The sequence below is a fragment of the Bos javanicus genome, chromosome X (assembly GCF_032452875.1).
Source record: "Bos javanicus breed banteng chromosome X, ARS-OSU_banteng_1.0, whole genome shotgun sequence".
NCBI lineage: Eukaryota > Metazoa > Chordata > Mammalia > Artiodactyla > Bovidae > Bos > Bos javanicus.
The window spans coordinates 50,420,525-50,431,994 of record NC_083897.1 but is presented as its reverse complement, the minus strand read 5'-3'; the positions used below and the strand labels follow the sequence as shown (position 1 = coordinate 50,431,994).

Below are 11,470 nucleotides of genomic sequence, written 5' to 3'. Positions count from 1 at the left end.
TATGACTGTTGCAATTCATTTATCCACCCTACTATTTGTGGATATTTGGGTTGTTTCCAGATTTTAACTCATGAATTACTACTAAAAGCACTCCTGTTCATTTCTTTGTTGACATTTTGCCTTATTTTGAGTAAATCAAATATTTTTATTATTCTACTTCACCCTCTGCTTGCCATTTATGTACACTTATACCATTTTTTTAGTAGTTACACTAGAGAGTACATCATATGTTTTATAAACACTAATATAATTTAGTATTTGGGTATGTTTCAGATAATCATAGGACTTTATACTTTTAATATTTATAATAATATAATTCTAATTGTATTTTCCATATTTGATTTATTATCATCATTTAATATAATTACACATAGATTTTTAAACTCTGCAAGTGGGTATTATTATTATTTCATATAGCCAATATTGATTCAGATTTATCCATACATTTAACCTTTCAATTACTTTTTGTTTCTTCTTAAATTTCTATGTACCCATCTGGGATCATTTCCTTTTCACTCAGGATCCCCTTTGGGGTTTGTTTTTGGTGTAAGCATATTGGCTACACAATCTGTTTTATTTATCTAGAAATGTCTTCATTTTGCCTTCAGTTTTGAAGGCTATTTTTTTCTGGTTTTAGAATTCTAGATTAGTTGTTATTTTCATTCAGTATGTTTAAGATATCATTCCATTGTCTTCTGCCTTCTGCCATTCTGTTGAGAAGTTGGCTGTCAGACTTGTCCATTTAAAAATGTATAGCAAAACCCACTACAATATTGTAAAGTAATTAGCCTCCAACTAAAATAAATAAATTTAAAAAAAGAAAAAAAAATCTAAAAAAAAAAGTACTCTTTTTCTTCTGTACCTGCTTTAAGATTTTCTTTCTTTTGATTTTCAATAAATTTACTAAGATATACCTAGATGTGTGTTTCTTGGTATTTTTTTCTGCTTAACATCTGAAGCATTCTTTAACTCTGTGGTTTGATGCCATCAATTAACTTTAGTAATTTCTTGATCATTACTTCTTTAAATGTTACATCAGTCTGACTTTTCTCTATTTCTTCTCTAAGATGACCATTAGATATATGTGAAGCCTTTAAAAAAAAAACCAGATTCTATATGTTTCATATACATTTCCATATTTTTCATTCTTTATTCTAATCATGATTCAACATGGGTATTCATGTTTGTGCTCAGATCCTATTGACTGTGGCCCACCAGGCTCCCCTGTCCATGGAATTTTCTGAGGCAAGAATACTGGAGTCTGTTGCCATTTCCTACTCCAGGGATCTTCCATAGCCAGGGATTGAAACTGTATCTCTTGGATCTCCTGCATTGGCAGGCAGATTCTTTACCACTGCACCACCTGGGAAGTCCATTTTCACATGAATATTTCTTACTAATTTATCTCCTGGTGACTAATCCTCTGCTTAGCTGCTTTCACTCTTCTATTAAATCCATCTTTGATTGAATATTATAATTACGTATAAAAAATTATAGGAGATTCCCTGAGGTCTCAGTGGTAAGGAATCTGCCTGCAATGCAATAGATGCAGCAGGAGCTGCAGGCTCGATACCTGGGTCAGAAAGATCCCCTGGAGATGAAAATGGCAACCCACTTCAGTATTCCTTACTGGAAAATCCCATGGACAGAGGAGCCTGGTGGGGCTCAGTTCATGGGATTACAAAAGAATCAGATATGACTTAGCAACTAAGCAACAAACAACAATGAGAAACTGTAGAAGTATAATGTGATATTTTTCTTGAGAGAACACACTCTATTTTTTGACAGGTAACCAGAGTAGGAGTTGATTATCTTAATCCATTCATGAGCTGAGCTGAATTAAGTCTAGATTTCAAATACTATAAAGCATGGTCTACTTCTTGTTTTTTGTCACTCCTAGGGTCTTTGTCTCAAGGGGTCCCAATCTAGCCTGGTGAATTTCCCAGAGCTCCTCCTGTTTTGAAGGTATTGAACTCCAAATTTGTCTACCCAGATCCATTAAGTAGATGATAACTTCACTTAGCACTTCAGCTCATCTCTGATCAGCTTAGTTTCTAGCTCTGTGCAGTATAAGAATTAACAAATAATCCCACATATACAGAATACTGGTCTCACCTCACTGAGTTTCTCTTCCCTCTGAGACTTTGACAACCTCAAGCCCTGCTTACCTTGGAAGTTCTTTTAAACATTTAAACAGATTCCCTTTTATATTTTATCTAATTTTTTTTTAAAATGAGATGCACGATACTGGATGCTTGGGGCTAGTGCACTGGGACGACCCAGAGTGATGGTATGGGGAGGGAGGAGGGAGGAGGGTTCAGGATGGGGAACACATGTATACCTGTGGTGGATTCATTTTGATATTTGGCAAAACTAATACAATTATGTAAAGTTTAAAAATAAAATAAAATTAAAAAAAATAAAATGAGATAGTTCACTACTACTACTCCCAAACTCTCTAACGTTATCTATTTTGACTTACAATGGAAAGCCTCTAATTAAATAATGTGAATAGGGTTCCATTGCATACTTATTTTGATGCATGTGCAAAAATTATTCTTGCTGAACACTGAACATACCATGGATTTGTGGTCATTATTTTATTTTACTTTTTAAGATTTAAAATTTAAACATTTCAGTATATTTATTTATGTGCAAATTCTTGTACTAATATAAGCAAGTTGGTAGTAGCAGTTGCCATGATTTCAAATAAGATTCTTGCGCAGTGTTTGTATTCTTTCTTGAAAAAAAAGTTCTTACTATTGTAAGGGAAAGAGTTGAAGACCTTAAGTGAGTAATTAAGTTGTAATAAAAATTCAACAAAAATGTAGCTTAAGCCAAAAGGATTTTATTGGCTCATATAACTACTATGTTCAAGAGTGGATTCTGGCTTGGGGCCCATCTGGAACAAGGGACTCTTAAGATGGTGCCAGGACTTCCCTGGTGGCTCAGACGGTAAAGCGTCTGCCTACAATGCAGGAGACCCAGGTTCAATCCCTGGGTCGGGAGGATCACCTGGAGAAGGAAATGACAACCCACTCCAGTATTCTTGCCCGGAAAATCCCATGGACGGAGAAGCCTGGTAGGCTACAGTCCATGGGGTCGCAAGAGTCAAACACGACTGAGCGACTTCATTTTCACTTAAGATGATGTCAGAAGTTACTCTTTTTTCTATCTTTAAAATAAATTTTTTATTTTGTATAATGGTCTTATTTTTTTAAGTTAGATTTTTCTATACAGTGGGAAAGGTGGCTCTAAGTGTAGCCAATCCAAACAGTAGAGAAACCCTTTCTCTTCTATTGTCTCTTTTTGTCCCTATAGTATATATGCATATGTAATGGAAAGACTCAGTATGAGTCAAATGCCCAACCACAGTCTGATCATCTGTGAAGATATGGTACTATAACTGTGTAAACTTAGGTCATATGATCATCTTTGTGGTCAGGAATGCATATCACTGTGATTGACAGTCCCAGCATGATTACCTAAGGAAATACAGGTGCTTGTTATAATTTCTTTCTCTAAAGTACTCTGGAGAATGCTTGAAGAACCTGTATTTATGGGTGATATGTCATTATAAGTCAGTAAGAGGTATTCAGAAGGATCTAGGGCCTTTGTTTGTCCTTTGCTTAATTACATGGCTGCATTTTGGTAGTTTGTAACCTGATCACGATTTTGGGTTCAGTTCCTCCCCATTACCTAGCCCTGGCATAAAAGCTTTGGTCTGAATATATATTGGAAATAAAGGAAATTTACTGAGTGAGAGGAACCTGCCTGTCAGCTCATCCAGACACACTCGATACCAAGATCTTCCTTTTAGAGTAACTGCCTAATATCAGCTTTTGCTAGTTTTCCCTTGTAGCATTTCATCCAACCATGTTCTCCTACTTATTTTTATTTACATACTCCAGATTATTCATGCTTGAGGACTGGCTACTATTCAGATGGGTAGTGTATAAAAATTCATTAGGTTGTCAATATTTTTTGTTCTGGGTACTTACTTCTGTTCTGGATAATTTTACTTGGTCTCAAAACAATTCTAATTACTCACATTGTTTTAATTATACTTTTGTCAACTATGGGTGCAATAGAGACCTGAATCTTAAAAACTACATGCACTTCAGAGGTAGTGAATATTCAAAGGTAGAAGTAGTATTCAAATTTTCAGGTAACTTTGACTTCAAAGCCCAAATTTGCTTCAAGGAAGCAAGTGATTGGAAGTTTATACAAGGAGACAGGAGACTACATGACAGCTGTGTTCATGCCTTCTACCTTTCAGAGGAACTGAACTCTCAGAGGATTATGGTGCTAATCAAAAGGCAAGAATTAGTTTCAGAGTTTCTAGGATTAAATCTGTAGCAGGGGCACCAACTGAAGATAGCCCAAGCATCAGGACCTGAAGGGACAGTCTACTAGGGAAAACCGAGGTTATAATACCAAAGCTATGAAGTCTAAATGCCAAATTTAGAGATCAAAGTTAGGTTAAGTCAATATTCCAAGCTTTACAGAAGCAGGATAAATGGTCAGTAGTTCTGAATGAGTATGGGCAGGGGGAGATTTCCAAAATTATTGCCGCCAATTAAGTAGGTATTTGTGGTTCACATTATTAGGGAATGTAGTATTTAGGTGGATACTATAGATTTAAAGGGCCAGAAATAGATCACACAACAGCCAAAATAGGCAAGAGTTCTTAGTATATTCAGCAAGGAAAAGGGCTAAAATAAAGAATAGGTGAATGTCCTGGAAAGCAGTGATTAAGACTATGTGGCACTAAGACTTGCAAAGAACTAATTAAAAGCTGCCATCCCCCAGGTCAAACCCTTTGAATGGGAGATGGGAAACAACTCAGCTAAGGCTTTGAAATGGCTAGGATTCCAAGACAAAGAGTGACAAATAGCACTAGTTAATGAGCAGTTTTCCAGCTTGTCCAGTGTAAAAGGGATTGCTAATCCCCCTATTGTTTTTTTAGCCACACCCACAGATCAGCACTGCCATTAATCTCCTTACACACCAAACCCTGGCAACTCTTAAAAGGAATTTTCCAGGCACTTTAGTTCAGGGCTCTAATGGTCACAGCTCACAAGTCATGCAATGATTCCTTCTGCACCTGGAAACTGTGGGTGGGGGCTGGTTTTCTGCTAGACCTCAATGACTAATGCACACCTGCACTTTCTATTGTTCCTGTTGGCAAGAGAAATATTTCACAAAACAGCTTGAACAGAGAGCTGTCAAAAAATTTGGGCAGCAATTCTGACATGGGCTTTGTTTTCTTCAAGACTGAAATTAGGTGAGATATTGCAGAATCTTAGAATTAGTATATAATTTTTTCATAACTTGTCTTAATTTAATTTAGTAGCTTTCACTGGGAAGAAAAAGAATTAGTTTCCTTTGGTATAAATGAACCTGAGAAAGTATATCTCCTCTCTTTAGCTATTATGCCTACTAATTTGGGGAATTTGGGTATGACTCCAATATTATGATGCTGTTTCTTGGAGGTGACTTTGAAGAAGTATCACGTTAATTCACACCCTAGCTAATTTGCTCAAGCTAACACTGATTGCCATGTAGAGGGATGGTATGGGGAGGGAGGAGGGAGGAGGGTTCAGGATGGGGAATGCATGTATACCTGTGGTGGATTCATTTCGATATTTGGCAAAACCAATACAATACTGTAAAGTTTAAAAATAAAATAAAATTTAAAAAAAAAGAAAAATCTACTGTAACTAAGAAGTAATTTAAAAGTCAAGGGCATGCCAGTTCTTCAGAGTGGAGAGAGTAGAAGAAGAAATCTAGGCTTTGGAAGAAAGTAAATCCATAGTTTACAATTAAACACCTAATTAACTCTGTAAAGTATCAATCGATACAATGTAGGTATCCAACAAATGTTCTATCATGTTCCTACAGCAGATTATGGATGTCAATCAAGGTGCCAGAACTAGGTTAGTTTTAGGCAAAAATTTAAGAAATGGACTGTAGTCAGGAATCAGAAAAAGACTGAATTAGAATCAAAGCAGCAAGCCAGGCTCAAGATATGTAGAAAGCCAATATAAGGATAAAATTTGGTCAGAAGCTAGATGAAAAGGAAGGAATAAAGATACAATTATAGACAAAAAATATGCAAGATGTCCAAAGTTCATGTTGTTTCCAAGGTGATGGATGATTCAAGAAGTCTAGAAGCTTGTGGTCCAAATATAGTTTCTGGAGATTATGGGGGCAAATAAACTGAAACTGAAAAGATAAAATAAGGCAGAGAGACCAGACTAGAATTCTCAGGGCAGTAGATGTGAAATGGGGGTAGTATTCTAGTTATGAACAAGTTTTCCTTGATCTATGCAGTGTTTTGAAAGGCAATGTAAATAGGCAGATGTTATGTCCCTTGGATTGCAAGGAGATCCAACCAGTCCACTCTAAAGGAGATCAATCCTGAGTGAATTGATCTTCCAAAGATCAGTCTTTGGAAGGACTGATGCTAAAGCCGAAACTCCAATACTTTGGCCACCTCATGCGAAGAGTTGACTCATTGGAAAAGACTCTGATGCTGTGAGGGATTGGGGGCAGGAGGAAAAGGGGACGTCAGAAGATGAGATGGCTGGATGGCATCACCGACTCGATGGACATGAGTTTGGGTGAACTCTGGGAGTTGGTGATGGACAGGGAGGCCTGGCGTGCTGCGATTCATGGGGTTTCAAAGAGTCGGACACGACTGAGTGACTGAACTGAACTGAATACTTGGTTTAGTACAAGACTCTGAGCACTTATTTCCCCATATCAGCCCAGCTTCACACATTTGTTATTTTTGCCTGATTTGTGTTAGATATTTTAATTTGCCACTCCTGGTGGAGACCATCTACTTGGCACTTTACTGCCACATCTTTTCAGTTCCTATGGCCATTTAGTCCCAACTATCAGGAATGGCTTTGCCCTAGTCTGGCACCAATAAGTCTGTTTCTAATGAGAAGGAACTAGGGAAGTCTGATTTGTTTTTTCCACACTTCAGCAACACAATGGTTCTGCTTCTCATCTAGTGCCTGATTTTATCCCAGCTAGGGTTTTATTCTTTGTAACTAAACTCAATGTTTGCACTTCAGTTTCAATACCTAGATCTTTGACTTGTTCACTGATATTGACATCTTGTGTTTATATCCTCCCTGGAAGAGGAAATGGAAACCCACTCCACTATTCTTACCTGGGAAATCCCATGAACAGAGGAGCATGACGGGCTAGAGTCTATGGGGTTGCAAAAGAGTCAGATGTGACTTAACAACTAAACAGCAACAACAATATTCCATTGTGTATATATACCACTTCTTTATCCATTCATCTGTCGATGGACATGGTTACTTCCATGTTTTTGCCATTGTAAGTAGCAATGCAATGAACATTGGGGTCCATGTGTCTTTTTGAACTGTTTTTCTCTGGATTTATGCCCAGGATTGGGATTGCTGGATCATACGTTAGCTCGATTTTTAGTTTCTTAGAGAACCCCTATACTGTTCTCCATAGTGGCTATACTAATGTACATTCCCACCAACAGTGTAGGAAAGTTCCCTTTTCTGCATGATCTTTCTAGTATTTATTGTTGGTAGGTATTTTATGATGGACATTTTGACTGGTATGAGGTGATATCTCATTGTAGTTTGATTTGTATTTCTGTAATAATTAGAGAAGGTGAGTATCTTTCTATGTGTCTCTTGGCCATCTGTATGTCTTCTTTGGAGAAATGTCTATTTAGATCTTCTGCCCAGTATTATTATTATTATTTTTTTTAACATTGAGTGTCACCATCTATTTGTAAATTTTGGAGACTAATCCCTTGTCGGTTCCATCATTTGCAAATATTTTCTCCCATTCTATGGGTTGTCTTTTGGTTTCGTTTATGGATTCCTTTGCCGCTTTTGAGTTAATTTAGGTCCCATTTGTTTATTTTTGTTTATATTTCCAGTACTCTATAAGTCAGCTCAAAAATGATATTGCTGTGATTTATGTATAAGAGTGTTCTGCTTATATATTCCTCTAAGAGGTTTATAGTATCTGATCTTACATTCAGGTATTTAATCCATTTTGAGTCTATTTTTGTGTATGAGGTTGAAGAATGTTCTGATTTCATTTTTTACATATTCTTGCCTCCTTTGTCATAGATTATGTGGCACAGGTGTATGGGTTTATCTCTGGAATTTCTATCCTGTCCAATTGATCTATATTTTTGTTTTTATGCCAGTACCATAATGTCTTGATTACTGTAGCTTTGAAGTATAGTATGCAGTCAGTTTGCTTCTTCCAGCTCCATTTTTTTTTCTCAAGATTGCTTTGGGTATTTGGGTATTTTGTGTTTCCATACAAATTGTAAAAATTTTTTTTTTGTTTTAATTCTGTCCAAAATGCCATTGATGATTTGATAGGGATTGTACTGAATCTGCAGATTGCATTGGATGGCATAGTCATTTTCACAATATTCATTATTCCAATCCAGGATCATGGTACATCTTTCCACCAGTTTATGTCATCTTTGATTTCTTTCATAAGCACCTTATAGTTTTCAAAGCACAGATCTTTTGTCTCCTTAAGGAGGTTTATTCCTAGGCATTTTATTCTTTTTGATACAGTGGTAAATGATATTGTTCCTTTAATTTCTTTTTCTGACCTTAGTCTATAGAAGTGGAGCAGTTTTCTGTGTATTACTTTTCTATCCTGCAATTTTATTGAATTCATTGATGAGATCTAGTAGTTTTCTTATAACATCTTTAGAATTTTTCTATTCATCTTCAGTGACAGTTTTACTTCTTTTCCAATTTGGACTTCTTTTAATTCTTGTTTTTTCTCATATTGTCATGGCTAGGACTTCCAAGACTATGTTGAATAAAAGTGGTGAGAGTGGACATACTTGTCTTGTGCCTGATCTTAGAGGAAATGCTTTCAGCTTTTCACTGTTGTAAAATGTTAGCTGTAGGTTTGTCATACATGGCCTTTATCATGTTAAGCTATGTTCCCTCTATGCAAAATTTTTTGATTTTTTAATTGTAAATGGGTATTGAATTTTTTCCAAAGATTTTTCTACATCTATTGAGATGATTACATTGTTTTTATTCTTCAATTTTTGATTTGTGGATTTTGAAAAATCCTTACATCTCTGGGGTAAATCCCATTTGATCATGATGTATGATCCATTTAATGTATTCTTGGATTCTGATTGCTCATATTAATATTTAATTAATTAATATTTAAGGATTTTTGCATGTATATTCATCAGTTATAATACTCTGTAATTTTCTTTTGTGATAGCTTTGTCTGTTTTTTGGTGTCAGGGTGATGGTGGCCTCATGGAATGAATTTGGGAATGTTTCTTACTCTGCAATTTTTGGGATAGTTTCAGAAGGATAGGTGTTAACTCTTCTCTAAATGTTTGATAGAATTTGTCTGTGAAGCTGTCTGGTGCTAGACTTTTGTTTATTGGGAGTTTTTAAATTATAGTTTCAATTTCTGTGCTTGTGATTAGTCAGTTCATATTTTATATTTCTTTCTTGGTTAGTCTTAGGAGATTGTATCTTTCTAAGAATTTGTCCTTTTTTTTTCCAGGTTGTCCATTTTATTGGCATATTGTTGCTTATGGTAGTCTAGTTTGATCCTTTGTATTTCTGTGGTGTATATTGTAACTTCTTTTTTTTTTCAAAGTTTATTGATTTGAGTTCTTTTTTTTTTTTCTTAATGAGTCTGACTAAAGGTTTATCAATTTTGTTTACCTTATCAATGAATCGGCTTTTAGTTTCATATATCTTTATTCTTTTTATTCATCTCCATTTCATTTATTTCTGCTCTATTATTATGATTTCTTTCTTTCTATTAACTTGGGTTTTGTTGGTTCTTCATTTTCTAGTTGCTTTAGATGTAAGGTTGGGTAGTTTATTTGAATCTTTTGTCTCCTAAAGTAAGATTGTATTGCTATAAACTTTCCTCCTCTAACTGCTTTTGCTTTGTCTCATAGATTTTTGATTACATTGCATTCATTTTTATTTGTCTCTTGGTATTTTTTGATTTCCTCTTTGATTTCTTCAGTGACCCATTGATTGTTTAGTAGCATATTGTTTAGCCTCATCATGTTTGCATTTTTTAGTTTTTTTTTTTATTTGTAGTTGATTTCTAATCTCATAGTGTTGTGGTTAGAAAAGATGATTGATGTAATTTCAATTTTCTTAAAATTACCAAGGCTTGCTTTGGAAACATTTGGAGAATGTTTCACCAGCACTTGGGAAGAATGTGTATTCTGCTGCCTTTGGATGGACTGCTCTGTAAATGTTAATTAAATATATCTTGTCTAATGTGTCATTTAGGGTCTGTGTTTCCTCATTGATCTTCTGTCTAGATAATCTGTCCACTGATGAAAGTGGGGTATTAAAATCCCCCACTATGTGTTACTGCTGATTTCTCATTTATGGCTCTTAGTATTTGCCTTATATATTGAGGTGCTCCTATATTGAGTGCATATATGTTTACAACTGTTATATCTTCTTTGTGGGATAGTGCCTTGATGATCATGTAGTGTCCTGCCTTGTCTCTTGTAACAGTCTATATTTTAAATTCTATTTTGCCTGATATGAGTATTGCTATTCCAGCTTTCTTTTTATTTCCACTTACACAGAATATCTTTTTCCATCCCCTAACTTTCAGTCTTTATGTATCTCTAAACATGATGTGGGTGTCTCGTATATATGGGTCTTGTTTTTGTATGCATTCATCCAGTCTATGTCTTTTAATTGGAGCATTTATTCCATTCACATTTAAGGTAATTATTGAAATGCATATTCTTAATGAGCATGGCAGTTTATAATAAATATTATTCACAGATTTATTGCATAATAAAAGTATTTATTGAAAGGCAGTTATCAAATAAATATCTTTTAAAGGATGAAGAAAAATGGGAGCATATAATTAAGTATAGGAAAGAAAGTGAAAGTGAGAGTGAAGTCACTCAGTCATGTCTGACTCTTTGCGACCCCATGGACTGTAGCCTGCTAGGCATCTCCATCCATGGGATTTTCCAGACAAGAATACTGGAGTGGATTGCCATTTCCTTCTCCAGGGGATCTTCCCAATAGGGGAGAATGATAAATTATGTATGTGTGTATAAATTATTCTCTTGTCATATACATATGCACACACTCAGTTTTGACAGATTGGATTTGAATAATTGAAAGGAAAACTTGGTAGGGTATTCACTGATGTTTTTCTGCAAATGGTTCTTGCTCATTTCCCTCTCTGGGCCCAATGTAGGATTGTACTTTGTGGCTCCCTCATGGTTTTGTGGAGCCATGTAATTAGTTTTGGGCAGTTTGTTGTAAGCAAAAGTGATATACTTCATTTTTTATTTCTAAGTTTCAATTTCAAGGCCAGAGGGCCAGAATATTTACTTGCCTGAGTGAGATGTTTTCTAGGTTTCTTTCCTTCTGAGTCTGTGACAGGAAATGTTACTCTGTCA

The 11,470-nt window shown here is 35.4% G+C and overlaps 1 non-coding gene across 1 annotated transcript; it reads left to right on the top strand.

The window, feature by feature from the left end:
- The first annotated feature begins 2,937 nt into the window (after positions 1-2,937).
- On the top strand, positions 2,938-3,009 carry TRNAC-ACA (transfer RNA cysteine (anticodon ACA)). Its single transcript has one exon. It is a non-coding gene; the product is annotated as a tRNA-Cys (tRNA).
- Positions 3,010-11,470: the final 8,461 nt, after the last annotated feature.